At 46.2% G+C, this 14,820-nt stretch overlaps 1 pseudogene; it reads right to left on the reverse strand.

Moving 5' to 3' along the window:
• Positions 1-13,059: 13,059 nt before the first annotated feature.
• On the reverse strand, positions 13,060-14,186 carry LOC118951906 (annotated as a pseudogene).
• Between the last annotated feature and the right edge of the window lie 634 nt (positions 14,187-14,820).

The following is a 14,820-nucleotide window of genomic DNA, read 5'->3' on the forward strand; positions in this document are numbered from 1 at the left end:
GCAATCAACGTTGGTGCACTTCCGAAAGATAGACTACTTCCTATAATTCCGACAAAAGTAAGTTGTCCGCAACGGATAAAGATATAACGTGTTCTTCCTGACTGATCAATACCAGTTCTGCCACCCAAGTTCTCCCATGCTCCAACCTGTGTCGATCCTTTATTCAACGAGTCTGCAAGGTGTTCCAAAAGTGAAAGGTGGAAGTTCCCTTACACTTTCATACCTAAGTGTTGTTGTACGTGTGGAGAAAATGCATCGAAAGGACAGGTGCATCGCTCGACTAATTGTTACATCTTGAGCTATTTGCTATTTTATCACGAAATTTTGACCTTTCAACCAGGATTATTTTGATGAAAAAAATAAACATGTGATTCGACTATGGCCGAAATAAATATCACCATATAGAACACATTTAGTTTGGCCTTTCACTTCGAAAACCAAAGTATTTAATGTTTGAAAACGCAACACCTTTTCAGTTGCACACAGAAACTTTGGTGTCAACTACGTTGTAACCACCTGCTTATAGGGTAATTGTGGTTTGTGGACCCCAACTGTCTATGTAAAGATACAGATCAACCTTGTATGGGTTGTATGAATTACACACTCAACATTACTTTATTTCGTTTTAGAAACAGGTTTGGGTGGTCTGAAATATTTTGATATATATTCTATATGCTCCCGGTTTTCAGAAAAAGACACTGGTAGCCTATGAAGTGCACAGGCAGTACTGACCTTGGGAATACTGCTTACATTTGAGCCTATATTGCGGGGGCTTTTGAATCTGGGCCATTAGGAATGTGTGCGTATGATAGGTCTTTCACGTAGATAATCTGTCTCTGTATTCAATAGTCTTGTCTTTAATGGGCTTGTAAATACATATTTTATTTATTCCTCCGGTTATGTAAGTTGATGGGACCTCTGCATCTATTACCTTTCCTCCCCAGCGACTGAAGAGTATAGGCTTTGTTTTAAGAGCGATTGGTACTCTCCATTGAACTAACATTCAAAATATAATAATGATTATGTTGCAGTATATACTTTATATTATTAATAACTACATGAATAAACCATTTTTAACAGTGATAAAATGCCACAATTATTTGATGTCTTTTTTAAAAGTGTATTGTAAAGGCGTTTGTTGTTTTTCATTGAAGATGATGTTGGTATGGTATTATGGTAACATTTCATTGAGAAATTCGTCTTCATTAATCGGTTCATTCAGGTCACACATCTTTACAAAATTACTAGCACATTTCTAACAAATATAAGCTGTGTGTGCGTGTGTTTATTCAAATATTATACACACTCTAGAAAAGGGTTCTATATAGAACCTTCAGGGGTGATATATATGAAACAATCAATAAAACATTTTTTGGTTGTATCTAGAACTTTTTACTTATAAAGAACACTATTACTTATAAAACATGTTTTAATAAACTTATGCAAAATGTAACTACAACATGCTACCATGACACGTACATTCTTGGCATTTTTGTTAAATTCTTCTGAGAATGTCTCAGGATGCCCTCTATTTCAACTCTCTGCGCACGAACTGATTTCTGAAAGAAAAAGCAGGAAACGAATATATTTTATTTTATTTTAAAATTAAACATGGCACACACAGGGTTACATCATAGGTATAGGGACCCAAAAACAAACAAAAAAGTAAACATAGGAGATGTTTTACCTCATGTGAAATAAAGTCATCCAGCTGTTTGAAGTAGTTCTTCACCTTGTCTCCAATGCGAGGGTTAAGATGCACACTCATGTTTCTAACCCGGGAAAAATAGTAAACATAACAAATAACTTGAATATGAATTTCCTTGTGAATAATATTAATACAATGAATTACACGGATAATATGATTAATAAGGTAATAGCCTACTGTCCAATGCAATGAACAAATACAACATCACCAAGTCTCCTCCCTTTGCCCGGTGTCCCTAAGGTCCTACAGACTGCAAGGCCCTGTTTACAGAAGTCTTCCGGCACTACGGGGTGCCTGAGGATATAGTTTCTGATCGGGGTCCCCAGTTCACTTCCCGGGTTTGGAAGGCGTTCATGAAGCGTCTGGGGGTCTCGATCAGCCTGACCTCTGGTTTTCACCCTGAGTGTAATGGGCAGGTGGAGAGAGTGAACCAGGATCTGGGCAGGTTTCTGCGGTCGTATTGACAGGACCGGCCTGGAGAATGGGCGAGGTTCGTTCCATGGGCCGAGATGGCCAGAATTCACTTCGCCACTCCTCCACGGACCTGTCGCCGTTTCAGTGCGTGTTTACGGTCCGGAGGAGAGGTGTTGGGTACCGGTGGGGGGCATCTTGGACCCATCTCTGCTGGGTGAGTTCCACCGCCTCCATCCTGATAGCCCTGCACCTCGCCCTCTGGGTCGTCCTCGAGGCCTGCGTCAACGTCCACCAAAGGTGGCTCCTCTCTCTGTTCGGGCGGCGCTCGGCAGGTCGTCGTCACCGGTCTACTAGCTGCCACCGATCCTTTTTTTTTCCTTTTCTTTTGGTTATGTTTGTTTTGTGTTTCACCTGGTTTCATTTTGGTTAATTAGAGGGGATATTTAATCTCGCCATTTCCTTTGGGTTATGTGCGGGATTGTTTTTGTTTGACTGTCAGTAAGTTTTGGGTTGCGTTTTCTCTTGTTCATTTTTTAACAGGTGTTTTAGTATGGTTTGTGGCTACTGTTGTAGTCCGGAGTCCTGTTATTTTGAACTTGTTAAATGAAACGCCCTTTTCTTTCGGAACTTGTTTTTCCTGCGCCTGACTCCACACCCACATCTCCTTGGGGAGATCTGACATATTTTCTGAAATTACAACACTTTTTGTAGATACCCCCTCCATTTTAGGGGACCAAAAGTATTGGGAGAAATGAACTTATATGTGTATTGAAGTAGTAACACGTATTTGGTCCCATTTTGATAGCTCCCAATGACTAAATCCAGTTTGCGACTCTACAAACTAGTTGGATGCATTTGCTGTTTGTTTGGTTAAGTTTCAGATTTATTTTGTGTCCAATAGAAATTAATGGTAGATCATGTTTTGTGTCATTTTGGAGTCACTTTTACTGTAAACAAAAGAAGAATATGCTTCTAAGCACTTCTACATTTATGTGGATTCTACAATAATTTTTGATAATCGTGTATGAATCTTTGAATAATAAGTGAGAAAGTTACAGAAGCTAAAATATTATACCACAAGGACAAAATAAACTCTTACCATTACAACGTTACTTAAAATGATAAGGTTGTCTGTGATGAGATACAAACTCGCTGCCTTTCGTTTGCTAGACGTTCACGTTATATGCCTACCCAGATGCACAAATAGATTGTTTTTTTGCGTTGTTTGTCATTTATTTTTTTACTTGTCTTGGCACCACACCTCTCCCTCTCCCTCTCCCTACCATCTCTTACGACCGGAAATATCTACTGGACATCAGAACAGCGATTACTCACAACGAACTGGAAGAAGCTTTTTTCTTTACAAGTCTGACGAGAAAGACATACTGATTTCCCAGGAACTCATCACTAAGCTAAGGACCCTGAGATTAAACATCTCCCTCCGCAACTGGATCCTGGACTTCCTGATGGGCCGCCCCCAGGTGGTAAGGGTAGGCAACAAAACATCTGTCACGCTGATCCTCAACACTGGGGCCCCTCAGGGGTGTGTACTTAGTCCCCTCCTGTACTCCCTGTTCACCCAATAACTGCGTGGCCAAAACGACTCCAACACCATCATTAAGTTTGCTGACAACACAAAGTGGTTGGCCTGATCACCCACAACGACCAGTCTAAGGAGGAGGTCAGAGAACTGGCAGTGTGGTCACCGGCTTTCTAATCACCACCGATCCATGTTTCATTTTCATTTTGTTTTGTCTGTATTACACACACCTGGGTTCTCGCCCCCGGAGTGTATCACGGAACAGCTGCCGGGTGCCAGGGGTTCCTACTCCAGCTGGAGCTCTACCTGACAGCTGTTCAGCCGGCCTCTTTGGGACGTGAGCTCCTTCATCTCCTGCCTGACTGGAAAAGACCTGGAGTGGGCCAACACCATCTGCGGAAGGGAAGGCCCGACTGTCATGTACTGTCATGTTGTCTTGTCTCTGTCCTTTCCCTTCACCCTGTCTCCCTCTGCTGGTCGTGTTAGGTTACCTTTTCTCCCCCGCTTTCCCCCAGCTGTCCCTTGTCTCCTCTAACTACCCATTCACCCCGTTCCCACCTGTTCCCTTTTTTCCCTCTGATTAGGTCCCAATATCTCTCTCTGTTTCTGCTCCTGTCCTTGTCGGATTCTTGTTTGTTTGTGTCATTCATGCCTGAGCCAGACTATCGTCATGTTTGCTGTAACCTTGTCCTGTTCTGTCGGAATCTGCCGGTCTATCTGAGCCTACCTATGTTTGGTTATTAAAGAAGCTCTGTTTAAGTTAGTTCGCTTTTGGGTCCTCATTCACTCACCATAACAGAAGAATCCGACCAAGAATGGACCCAGCGACTTCGGATCCTCTCCACTCAGCCGTCGAGATCCAGGGAGCGATGCTAGGCAGACACAAGCAGGAATTGTCTGCTGCTCGACATGCCGTTGAGACCCTGGCCACCCAAGTCTCCAACCTCACAGAACAGGTTCACCATCTCCGCCTCGATCCACCGGCCACTTCAGGGCTTTCGAATCTCCGGAGCCCAGAATCAATAACCCGCCGTGTTACTCTGGGGAGCCCACTGAATGCCGCTCGTTCCTCACCCAGTGTGAATTGTGTTTTCTCTCCAGCCCAACACTTACTCCAGGAGCACTGCTCGTGTCGCCTACGTCATATCTCTCCTTATTGGACGGGCTCGTGAGTGGGGCACGGCAATCTGGGAGGCAAGGGCTGAGTGTACTAACCAGTATCAGGACTTTAAGGAGGAGATGATACGGGTTTTGATCGATCTGTTTTTGGGGAGGAGGCTTCCAGGGCCCTGTCTTCCCTATGTCAAGGTAATCGATCCATAACAGACTACTCTATTGAGTTTCGCACTCTTGCTGCCTCCAGTGGCTGGAACGAGCCGGCTTTGCTCGCTCGTTTTCTGGAGGGTCTCCGCGCAGAGGTAAAGGATGAGATTCTCTCCCGGGAGGTCCCTTCCAGCGTGGATTCCCTGATTGAACTCGCTATTCGCATTGAGCGACGGGTTGATCTTCGTCACCGAGCTCGTGGAAAGGAGCTCGCGTTCTCCGTTGCCCCCCTCTCCGCATCACTACCATCTTCCTCTGCCGGCTCGGGAGCTGAGCCTATGCAGCTGGGAGGTATCCGCATCTCGACTAAGGAGAGGGAACGGAGAATCACCAACCGCCTCTGTCTCTATTGCGGTTCTGCTGGTCATTTTGTCACTTCATGTCCAGTAAAAGCCAGAGCTCATCAGTAAGCGGAGGGCTACTGGTGAGCGCTACTACTCCTGTCTCTCCTTCAAGATCCTGCACTACCTTGTCGGTCCATCTACGCTGGACCGGTTCGTCAGCTTCCTGCAGTGCCTTAATAGACTCTGGGGCGGAGGGCTGTTTTATGGACGAGACCTGGGCTCGGGAACATGACATTCCTCTCAGACAGTTAAAGAGCCCACGGCCTTGTTCGCCCTGGATGGTAGTCCTCTCCCCAGGATTCAGCGTGAGACGCTACCTTTTAACCCTCACTGTTTCTGGTAATCATAGTGAAACCATTTCTTTTTTAATTTTTCGTTCACCTTTTACAACCTGTTGTTTTGGGCCATCCCTGGCTAGTTTTGTCATAATCCTTCCATTAATTGGTCTAGTAATTCTATCCTCTCCTGGAACGTCTCTTGTCATGTGAAATGTTTAATGTCTGCTATCCCTCCTGTTTCCTCTGTCTCTTCTTCACAGGAGGAGCCTGGTGATTTGACAGGGGTGCCGGAGGAATATCACGATCTGCGCACGGTGTTCAGTCGGTCCAGGGCCACCTCTCTTCCTCCACACCGGTCGTATGATTGTAGTATTGATCTCCTTCCGGGAACCACCCCACCCCCGGGGTAGACCTATACTCTCTGTCGGCTCCCGAACGTAAGGCTCTCGAAGATTATTTGTCTGTAGCTCTTGACGCCGGTACCATAGTCCCCTCCTCCTCTCCCGCCGGAGCGGGTTTTTTTTTTTGTCAAGAAGAAGGACGGGTCTCTGCGCCCCTGCATAGATTATCGAGGGCTGAATGACATAACAGTGAAGAATCGTTATCCGCTTCCTCTTATGTCTCAGCCTTCGAGATCCTGCAGGGAGCCAGGTTTTTCACTAAGTTGGACCTTCGTAACGCTTACCATCTCGTGCGCATCAGGGAGGGGGACGAGTGGAAGACGGCGTTTAACACTCCGTTAGGGCACTTTGAATACCGGGTTCTTCCTTTCGGCCTCGCTAACGCTCCAGCTGTCTTTCAGGCATTAGTCAATGATGTCCTGAGAGACATGCTGAACATCTTTGTTTTCGTTTACCTTGACGATATCCTGATTTTTTTCACCGTCACTCCAGATTCATGTTCAGCACGTTCGACGTGTCCTCCAGCGCCTTTTAGAGAATTGTCTTTTTGTGAAGGCTGAGAAGGCACTTTTCATGCCTCCTCCGTCACATTTCTCGGTTCTGTTATTTCCGCTGAAGCATTAAGATGGATCCCCTAAGGTCCAAGCTGTCATTGATTTGGCCCGTCCCTAAGTCACGCGTCGAGCTGCAGCGCTTCTTCTCGGCTTCGCGAACTTCTATCGTCGTTTCATCCGTAATTTCCGGTCAGGGGGCAGCTCCTCTCACAGCCTTACTTCTGTCAAGACGTGCTTTAAGTGGTCCGTTCCGACCAGGGAGCTTTTGATCTCCTCAAGAATCGTTTTACATCCGCTCCTATCCTTGTTACACCTGACGTCTCTAGACAGTTCGTTGTCGAGGTTGACGCGTCAGAGTGGAGTGGGAGCCATCCTTTCTCAGCGCTCCCTCTCTGACGAACAAGGTCCACCCATGCGCGTATTTTTCTCATCGCCTGTCGCCGTCGGAACGTAACTATGATGTGGGTAACCGCGAACTGCTCGCCATCCGGTTAGCCCTAGGCGAATGGCGACAGTGGTTGGAGGGGGCGACCGTTCCTTTTGTCGTTTGGACTGACCATAGGAACCTTGAGTACATCCGTTCTGCCAAACGACTTAATGCGCGTCAGGCGCGTTGGGCGCTGTTTTTTCGCTCGTTTCGAGTTCGGTGATTTCTTATCGTCCGGGCTCTAAGAACACCAAGCCTGATGCTTTGTCTCGTCTCTTCAGTTCTTCAGTAGCCTCCACTGACCCCGAGGGGATTCCCCTGAGGGGCGTGTTGTCGGGTTGACTGTCTGGGGAATGAGAGGCAGGTTAAAGCAAGCACTCACTCAAACTCCGTCGCCGCGACGCTTGTCCTAGGAACCTTCTTTTCGTTCCCGGTTCACTACTCGTCTGGCCGTTCTTCAGTGGGCTCACTCTGCCCAAGTTAGCCGGCCACCCTGGCGTTCGGGGTAAGCTTGCTTCCATTCGCCAGCGTTTCTGGTGGCCCACCCGGGAGCATGACACGCGTCGTTTCGTGGCTGCTTGTTCGGTCTGCGCGCAGGACTAAGTCGGTAAACTCTCCTCCTGCCGGCCGTCTCAGGCCGCTTCCTATTCCCTCTCGACCGTGGTCTCACATCGCCTTAGATTTTGTCACCGGACTGCCTTCGTCAGCGGGGAAGGACTGTTATTCTTACGGTTGTCGATAGGTTCTCTAAGGCGGCTCATTTCATTCCCCTTGCTAAGCTTCCTTCTGCTAAGAGACGGCACAAATCATCATCGAGAATGTTTCCAGGAATTCATGGCCTTCCGTCAGACGTCGTTTCGGACAGAGGTCCGCAATTCACGTCTCAATTTTGGAGTGAGTTTTTGCCGTTTGATTGGGGCTTCCGTCAGTCTCTCTTCCGGCTTTCACCCCAGTCTAACGGTCAAGCAGAACGGGCCAATCAGACTATTGGTCGCATCTTACGCAGTTTTCTTTTGCCAACCCTGCGTCTTGGTCAGAACAGCTCCCCTGGGCAGAATAGCCCACAACTCGCTTCCTCGTCTGCGACCGGGCTATCTCCTTTTCAGAGTAGCCTCGGGTACCAGCCTCCGTTGTTCTCATCTCAGTTCGCCGAAGTCCAGCGTCCCCTCCGCTCAGGCTTTTGTCCAACGTTGCGAACGCACCTGGAAGAGGGTCAGGTCTGCACTTTCCGTTATAGGGCGCAGACTGTGAGAGCTGCTAATAAGCGTAGAACTAGAGCCCTAGATATTGTGCGGCAGAGAGTTTGGCTCTCCACTCAGAACCTTCCCTTAAGACGGCTTCTCGCAAGTTGACCCCGCGGTTCATTGGTCCATTCCGATCTCTCAGGTCATTAATCCTGTCGCAGTGCGACTTCTTCTCCGCGAATCTTCGTCGGTCCACCCGGTCTCCAGTCTCCTGGTTAAGCCCGTCTTCGCGCCCCCGCTCGTCCTTCCCCCCCCCCCCCCATCCTTGTCGAGGGCGCACCTATATACAGGGTCCGTAAAATCTGGACATGCGTCCCGGGGCCGTGGTCATCAGTACCTAGTTGACTGGGAGGGGTACGGTCCTGAGGAGAGGAGTTGGGTTCCCTCTCGGGACGTGTGGACCGTGCGCTGATGATGTTTCCTCCGTTGCCGCCAGGTTTCCTCCTCGAGTGCGCCAGGAAGGCGCTCGGTGAGTGGGGGGGGTACTGTCATGTTACTGTCATGTTGTCTTGTCTCTGTCCTTTCCCTTCACCCTGTCCTCTGCTGGTCGTGTTAGGTTACCTTTTCTCCCCGCCTTCCCCCAGCTGTCCCTTGCTCCTCTAACTACCCATTCACCGTTCCCCACCTGTTCCCTTTTTTCCTCTGATTAGGTCAATATCTCTCTCTGTTTCTGCTCCTGTCCTTGTCGGATTCTTGTTTGTTTGGTCATTCATGCCTGAGCCAGACTATCGTCATGTTTGCTGTAACCTTGTCCTGTCCTGTCGGAATCTGCCGGTCTATCTGAGCCTACCTATGTTTGGTTATTAAAGAAGCTCTGTTTAAGTTAGTTCGCTTTGGGGTCTCATTCACTCACCATAACACCGACTCTGGATGACTACGAGTTTCCCCTCATTCCAGCATAAGGCGCTAGTAGATTCAGGCGCAGCTAGGAACTTTATTGACCTCTACTTGGACATAGATTAGGATCCTATTGTTCATGTTGATGTTCCCTTACCTGTACATGCCTTAGATAGTCGTCATTTGGGGTTGTGGCTAATTAAGGAGGTCACAGCTCCCATTGCTATGGAACACAGGGGGTCACGAGAGAAACGAGGACTCTCCTGCGTTTCCTGTTTGTTGGGCCTTCCCTGGTTGGCCTCTCATGATACTAGATTTCGTGGCAACAGAGGGCTCTCAAGGGATTGGCCTGTCAGTGTTCAGGGAGGTGTGTAGGTGTTTCCTTAGGTGCCACTATGTTTCTTAGGTGAACTAAGTCCAAACCAGGTTTCCACCATGCACATTCCCCCGAATATGCAATTTGGCACTCGCCTTCTGTAAAAAGAGGCGACTCAATTACCACCCCATCGACAGGGGATTGTGCGATAAATCTCCTGGTAGGTGCGCACTTCCAGGAGTGAGTTGTATCCTCTGTCACAGGAGGAGACGCCGGCTATGAAAACGTTGTCGCTGAATCTCTTGGGACAGGGATGCATTCGGCCTTCCACTTCACCTGCCTCCTCGAGTGTATTTTTGTGAAGAAGAAGGATGGAGGTTTACGCCCGGTATTGACTATCGAGGTTTAAATCAGATTAGGTGAAAATACAGTTACCCGCTACCTCTCATCGCCAGTATGACAGAGTCATTGCACGAGGCGCGCTTCTTCACAAAATTGGATCTCGGGAGCGTTAAACATGGTGCGTATCCGGGGGGAGGGGGATGAGTGGAAGACGGCACTTAGTACCATTCTGGGCACTATGAGTACCTCGTCATGCCGTTATGGGTTAATGAATGCTCATCAGTCTTCCAATCCTTTGTGGATGAGATTTCAGGACCTGCACGGACAGGGGTGTAGTGGTGTATATAGATGACATTCTAATATACTTGCTACTCGCGCCAAGCATGTGTCCCTTGTGCGCAGGGTGCTGGTCGACTGTTGGAACATGACCTATACGTCAAGGGGAGAAATGTCTGTTCTTCCAACAGTCCGTCTCCTTCCTAGGGTACCTCTTTTCCACGTCAGGGTGGAGATGGAAAAATAACCGCATTTCAGCCATGCGTAATTGGCCGACTCCAACCACGGTAAAGGAGGTGCTGCAGTTCTTAGGGTTTGCCAACTACTACCGGAGTTATCAGGGTTTTGGTCAGGAGTGGCTCACATTACCTCTTGTGGAAGGGGACCGGTGCAACTGCAGTGGTCAGCTGGGGCGGACAGGGCTTTGGTCACCTGAAGGCTCTGTTTACTTCGGCTCCCGTACTGCCTCATCCTGATCCCTTGGCATTCATAGTAAAGGTGGGACGCGTCCGAGGTGGGATAGGAGCTGAGCTGTCTCAGCGCTCGGGTACGCCACCAAAGCTCCGCCCCTTCTTTTCGAAGAAGCTCAGCCCGGCGGAGCGAAACTATGATGTGGGGGACCGGGAGCTGTTGGCTGTTGAGGTGGACGAGAACATCGAGCGGAAGTCACATGCAGAGCCCATTCCCTGAGTGTCCAGCTGGGGTCTGTACGTTCCGTTTGATGTCTTCGATCGTTTGATCTGTTGGGCTCACGTGTCACCCTCCTTGGTATTCCTGGCATGGTCGGACGGGGTGCTGCCTTGCTGGGAAGTACTGGTGGCCCACTTCAGATAAGGACGTGAGGGTTTATGTTTTCTCTTGTTCGGATGCGCACATTTGCAAGGCACCTAGACATCTGCCCCGAGGGAAAATTACAACCCTTCCCATTCCACACCGACCGCGGTCACACCTATGGTGGATTCATGACGGATCTTCCCCCGCCGCGGGGAAACACCACGATCCGGGTCATGTGGATCGGTTTTCTAAGTCCTGCCGCCTCCTTCCTTTGCCCGGTCTCCCAATGGCTCTACAAACTGCGGAGGCCCTGTTAAACCCACGTAATCGGCACTACGGGGCGCCTGAGGATATAGTTTCTGATTGGGGTCCCCAATTCACATCTAGAGTCTGGGGGCGGTACTGTCACGACTTCTGCCGAAACCGGCAACTCTCATTTTTCGATGGTGTTCAGCGGTCGACGTCACGGCTTTCTAGTTACCACGATCCATGTTTCATTTTCTTTTTCTTTTTCTGTATTACACACACCTAGTTTCAATTCCCATATCAGGTTCCTTATTATCCCTCTGGCATACATTTCTGTTCTGTCCATGATTGTTGGTGTCTTAGTGGTTTTTGTAGGTTTAGTTGTATGTATTTCCTATTGAAATATTGCTAGAATTTTTGTGAGTAAACTCAGTTGTGTTGCTCAAAACTGTGTCCTGCGCCTGACTCCGCTAATCTCTGCACCCAATCACTGACACGGGCCAAACAGGCCCCATTAAATCTATGGTCTGTATTGGAGCGGGGTCGAGAGTTTCAAATTCCTTGGTGTCCAGATCACCAGAAAACTATCATGTTCAAATACACAAAGACAGTCGTGAAGAGGCACGACAAAACCTTTTCTCCCTAAGGAGACTGAAAGGATTTGGCATGTGTCCCCAGATCCTCAATCATTTCTACAGCTGCACTATCGAGAGCATTCTGACCGTTGCATCACCGCCTGGTATGGCAACTGGTCTTTATCTAACCGTAAGACGCTACAGAAGTAGTGGTACGGCCCAGAACATCACTGGGGCAAAGCTTTCTGCCTTTCGAGAACTATATAATAATAGACAGTATCAGAGGAAAGCCTATGAAATTGTCCGAGACGCCAGTCGCTCAAGTCATCGACTGTTTCACTGCTACCGCACTGCAAGCGGTACCAGAGCGCCAAGTCTAGGACCAAAAGGCTCCTTAACAGCTTTTACCCCAAGCCATGAGACTGCTGAACAATTAATCAAATGGCCAGAACATTGACACCCACTCTCCATTTGTTTTGTACACTGCTGCTACTCGCTGTTTAATATCTATGCATAGTCACTTCACCCCTACCTACATGTACAAATTACTTCAACTAACCTGTACCCCGGCACACTGACTCAGAAACGGTACCCCTGTAAATTTCCTAGTTATTGTTATTTTTATTGTGTTGCTTTGAAATTATTTGTTACTTGTTTATTTGGTAACTATTTTCTTAACTCTTCTTGAACTGCACTGTTGGTAAGGACTTGTAAGTAAGCATTTCACGGTAAGTTCAACACTTGTTGTATTCGGTGCATGTGACAAATAAAGTTTGATTTGATTTGAAATATCATACCCATCTCCAAAAAAATGCAAACCTCGGCAGTACTGTAATGCTGTTAACATGTCTGGGGGGTATGATATTGTGCGTCTTTAACTTTCTCACTAATCATTATTCACGATTCATTCAGGATTGCTGTAATCATGTCCGTTCCTGTCTGTTTGTTTGCCATGGTGCTGAAATGTCTTCTATCTTGCCTCCACTGTGGACGCATTTAAAGGGTTTCCCAGCCATTATGCACGGGTTGTGTGATATCATCAGTCTTCAAGTTAAGACACAACAACACTGTTGACATTATCAGGCTATCTAAGGACCTTTTTATTAGGCCCATATGTAAATATGTTAGATTAAAAATATATTTCAGCTGTTAGAGGTCACATTAGTTTATTTCAAATGTATTTAATCGTTACAATAACGAACGTTTCCAATATTGTTGCAATAATAAATACAGTATGCAATGGTCTTCATAAATACAAAAGTCAATGCATGAAAACGTTGTTACATTTTCTATAGCCTAAAAATACCTAGCACATAATACATTATTCAGTATAAAATGTGTTTTACTTCGCGAGTTGTGAATTCACATAATAAATAAATAAAACATATATAAAAATAACCGTGTAAATAAATAGTTGAAAAAATAGAAGTATAAATAATAATCTCTCACACACACGAGGCTCATTGGTTAGTCAATATTATTGTGACTAGTCTTAGCATGGTTTCAGCACCACGTTCCTTATGCCTTCCCAGCCGCTTGCGCTGTATTCCTGCATGAACGAAAAACACATGTAATATTTTAGAATAGACACATGTTGTGTCATCACATATGAATATAATCCTTATTTGGTGAATGCACTCTCTTGGTAAGACAAATTGACATACCTCGCGTTTCAAGTAATTCTTCAGGAATTTGAAGTGAAGGCTCATATTTGTGTTCACTCCTTTGTCAGATGTTGGTAGTGTAGCTCTTATAGCCTTTACCTGTTGGAACAAAATATAAGTCATTAATGTTATGTTATGATTCGTTTAAATCACATTATACGGCAATCTAAAAAATATAGGATAATGTTTGCCTTTTGGCATTAATGTTAATAGAAAATCACAAATCACATAGACTTACACATTGGTCCAGCTCCAAGGTCTGGCGATGCAGGTCAATCATAAACTCGTCAACTACTTCCTGGTCCCAGAAAGAATCATAGTTATCACTTCTGTACAATTTCTCTATAGCGTTCAGAGTTGCGAAATGAAGACAATCTTGTCGTCATCCTAGAAGAAGAGTGATTTGTTTTAGTACATGCCTTATGAATATCAGAAAAGTATAGCAAATTTAGCTTATTCGTTAATACCTATTATATGGCCTACACTATGAGAAAAAACGTTGAACCAAAACCCTTTTTAAATAGTGTAGGCTATGCATATGTCTTACTTGAAATGATCGACATGTCTGTATTCCTCGTAAGGGAAAGTAATATGAGGTTCTCGAGAGACCACATGACCCTGAGATGGCAAAAAATAGAATCAAATGATTGCAATATTATTATTGTATACAAAACGAGTAACTGAATCAAATGAAACACAGCAGCACATAAATGTTGAATAGATGACAACTGCTCAATGACCAGGAACAAGTTAATAAAAATTACAGTATCCTACCATTTCCCGAAGCACCGTTATGGTGTTGTTGCTGAACACTTGGAACATGCTCCGAGACTTAGGAAGTGTCCTCATCCAAGTGCATCCGAAGGTTTTATGCCAGGTGCAAATCGTCAGGATCAGCACATCCAAAAGCTTATTGAACCCATTTTATCGTAGGTGTACTGTAGTTCGCTGACTGTTCGCTATCAACCGAGGTGCAAAATTAGGCAGACTTCCGAAAGACAGCCTATACTTTGTATAATTCCGGAAAAAAATACGTTTCCTCAAAGGACAAAGAGATAAAGTGTCCTTCCTGATCGACCCTCTTCTCGAAATCCAGAGTTCTGTCATGCTGCAATCTGTGTCGATATTTTATACAAAGATTTTGAAAGGTGTCCGAAAGTGAAAGGTGGAAGTCCGGTAGACAGGCGCTTTCATACCTGACAGTATATTTTTCGGCCTGGAGACAACGCACCGAAAGGACAGGTGCATCTCTCGAAGACTTGTTCAATTCTTGACTGATTTGTTATTTTATTTTGAAATATTGGATTACAACCAGGAACATGTTTTAGATTAAAAACATTTACTTGTGAATCAATTTAGTCAGACGACAGCGTAAATAATATGCATTTCTTTTCAAACATTCGTTGTCCTTTCACTTCGGAAACCCTTGTGTTAAATCTCGTCTCGCAAACGCATCACCTTTTCATTTACACACGGAAAACTATGGTATCCAACTACGTTGGAACCACTTGCTTAAAGGGTGAACGTGGTTTCTGGACCTCGACTCTTTTTAAAGAT

The sequence above is a fragment of the Oncorhynchus mykiss genome, unplaced genomic scaffold, assembly GCF_013265735.2.
Source record: "Oncorhynchus mykiss isolate Arlee unplaced genomic scaffold, USDA_OmykA_1.1 un_scaffold_336, whole genome shotgun sequence".
NCBI lineage: Eukaryota > Metazoa > Chordata > Actinopteri > Salmoniformes > Salmonidae > Oncorhynchus > Oncorhynchus mykiss.